Below are 3,395 nucleotides of genomic sequence, written 5' to 3' on the forward strand. Positions count from 1 at the left end.
CCTGAATTTCCTGCAACATCTTTAATGAAAATGTCAATGTAAATTATCCTGACATATTCAAAAAATAATTGATTTCATCTGAAGTTTCCTTGGGTATACTCTAAAGAAAAAAAAAAGTATATGAATTATTACAATCCTAGATTTTACACACAAGCAAACATGAGTTTATTATGAATGTTCACCTCTAACACTGTACTATAGAAGAAATAAGTGAAGAGAGGGAGAATTAAGAGAAATTTATGTATATACACCCACACATGTGTATATTGGTAAAGATACAGATATGTATAATAAATATGTACTTTATTAACAGTAATTTTATTAATCATACCTTATACATGTTCTTGATAACCCCAAACAAGTCATTCTGTGTTTTCTATATCTCTTCACAATTGTTGTTTTGTTGGTTTGAATATCAAAGAACTGTATATTTCAGTTTGAAGTAATCAAAGCAGTGGCTGCCATCTGACCATTTCTATTAAAGAAGTTCCAAACTTTAGAATGTCAAGCACAATCAATAATCAATGTTATTTAATATTTATTAATGACTAATATTAAAATGATTATTTTGCAATAAAAATACTTAGAAACTTATACAGAGATCTGCAACTCATTCATGAAGAATGAGATTTGTTTTTCTCAAGAAACTAATTTTAATGTCCTCATTTTAATTCTAATGTCCTCATTTTAATGAAATTTTACAAATAGCAGATTTGTTATATGCAAATAAGTGATTGAAATAACATGACAAAATCATAATGACCTCTAAAATGTATGACAAGCTGCAAACAAGAATACTCATTAAAGAGCTTGTACAATTAATTTTGTAAAAATGTTCCAAGCACAATTTGGCAGAAGAAAGAGGTAAGGATTCCAAGGACAATTTATAGTGTTCATTTAAACTTGTATTCTTTCCAATTAAAGTCCAGTAATGAAATTTTGAAAATTTAACTTTTGAAATTTTTGTTCTATTTTATTACTTAATTCTGGTCCTTAAAAATAACACTGAGAAATTTGGGAACTTGCCAGATAATATGCTGTGATAAGTAAAAATATAAAGACTTATCTCTGTACTTTTCCATGTAAACAACCAAGGCAATGCAGATATATAAAAGCTTTTATAATTTAAATATTAAACATTTAGAGACTTAAGTAAAAAAATTAAATAATATAACACTATAAACGTAGAAACAGTGCCCGAGTTCTATAAGAGAGATTTCCAATAACACACTTGGGAGTATATTATGAAGCAACATGAGTAAGCCATAGATCATTGTTATGAGTGAAAGTAAGTATCATGAGGTTAGTCCCTACCTTGGATAGAAAAAGCTAACTTACTTTAGGGGCATGGAATAGAGAAAGAGTCCAGAGTACATTAGGTTCATATGACTTTTCTTCAAAGCCGTATATCCATTTTCATTAATGTGGCTTCTTCTTTCTACCTTTTCATTCCAGGGCAACTTAACTTCAGCTTGCTTTTCCCTACACTGTACAACCTGAGGTGGCTTGAGGCATGAATATTGAGTTGTTTTTTTCATATTGTACATTAGGAACATTAGGAGGTAGGCTGATAATTTGTTGTCAGAAAGATGGTCACTGATATTAAATAGAAAGAATCCAAGGGGGTATTTTCCACCCAGATTTGACAATAAAGGAATACTTTCTTAAAAAGCATAAAAAATAAATGCCACCCTTTTCCTCAGCTTTTGGTGAAAATGTCCCAGCAGAAGTTCAAAGACAGCAATGACTCAGGTTTCGGAGATAGCTGCCCAGTAAAATAAACAGGCAAAATACTTGTGTTTAACAAATTCAACCAGTAGCTAAAGTATGGCAGAGCCTAGGGTGGAGAAGAAAAGTCTCTCCAAATTTACAAGGCAAACCTGCTTCAGGTATCCAAAAGGGCTTAACATGAAAATCAGCCTATGTGTTGCTGATCATAAACCACTGACTGTGGATAAGAGAATGCAGGTTGAAAAGAAAGAAGGAAAGAAGGAAAGAAACCCTTGTCTTTGCACATTGACAAGGCATCCCTATTATGTTTTCAAATTAAAGGTAGTCATTATAACTTCATGCATTCATTCTATGAATATCTATGGAGATTTGCATTTTCTCTGTTTTTCAATTCACTTTCTTTTCATAGGGACTGATTCTTGTTTAATAGAAGTAATAGTTTGTTAAAAGTGGCTAATTTGACCATCCTAAGTATTCCTCCTCAAGCTATTTCTCCATGTCTTGGCTATTCCCAGTCTCTGCTTCTAGAACACAGGTCACCACACTCTAACTTCTCCCTCTTCTCCAGAGCACTTCCTCACCTAATTCATACCATCTTTTTACTCAAGCCTTGACTTAGGTACAGACTCTGCCTCATGTTTCTAGTTAAATGTATCATCTTAACTCATCTCTAAACTTCTGTCCCTCCTACAAACTTCTACCTCTCTTTTAAACCTATATCCAAGTTACCTAGAATTCATTAAGTTATTCAACAAGCCTACTTTTTTCCAGACATTGTTGTAAGGCAAAAGATGTAGTTCTGAACGTAGCAAAATCTTTATGCATTGTATTTGCCATCAGGTCTCTGATTAGTTAGCTACAAGACTGTCATTCTACTTATGCAGAAATCTCTTGCCAAACTATTCAATACCAGCCGATAAGTTAGTGGTCCCTTGACTCAAGTACACAGGTTTAACTAATCAACTTTGGGCAGAGTGGCAGGATTTTGTCCTGTTTTCTCAATGGGGAAGGTGAATATAGCACAAACAAAAACCCCATGTCCTATTCCAAAAATAATTGCCTTATTATTATTATTATTATTATTGCCTTATTATTATTATTCCAAAAATAATAAGCAGTGGCTTCCAGTAAAATATAACCAGTTAATTGCTTTTAGAAGTAATAGACCAATATATTATTTTCTCTTAGTTTGATTTTTAAAATATATCTTATTTGCTTTAGTTTGGTTTAACTCAATATCCTCCTTAAATGGATACAAAATCAAATTCACTTTGCCTGTATGGACTGGGGATATTAAATGATATTTTCAGATATATCCAAATATTTAGCCTTCAAATAAAACAAAATTCTTCAGAAATAGGAGTGTTCTCTCCTCTATAACTCTATTGAAACATTATTGAATTCTAAATAGAAGAAAAAAACAGTCCATATAAATATTTGATGCAGATATCATTTTATATATTGGAATTCTATAAACAGTGTTTATATTTTCCTTTCAAGGCTTTTATTTTTAATATTCTGTGAAGCACATTTTAAGCATTATGAATTATAAATTTGGATGCATTAGTGATCTGTTAGTGATAATACTGTATTTTACCTATAATAGAATTATAAATACACACAAATAAATAAATATATATACCTATAATAAATTTTATATATTT

The sequence above is a fragment of the Crocuta crocuta genome, unplaced genomic scaffold, assembly GCF_008692635.1.
Source record: "Crocuta crocuta isolate KB4526 unplaced genomic scaffold, BGI_CrCroc_1.0 scaffold173, whole genome shotgun sequence".
Taxonomy (NCBI): Eukaryota; Metazoa; Chordata; class Mammalia; order Carnivora; family Hyaenidae; genus Crocuta; species Crocuta crocuta.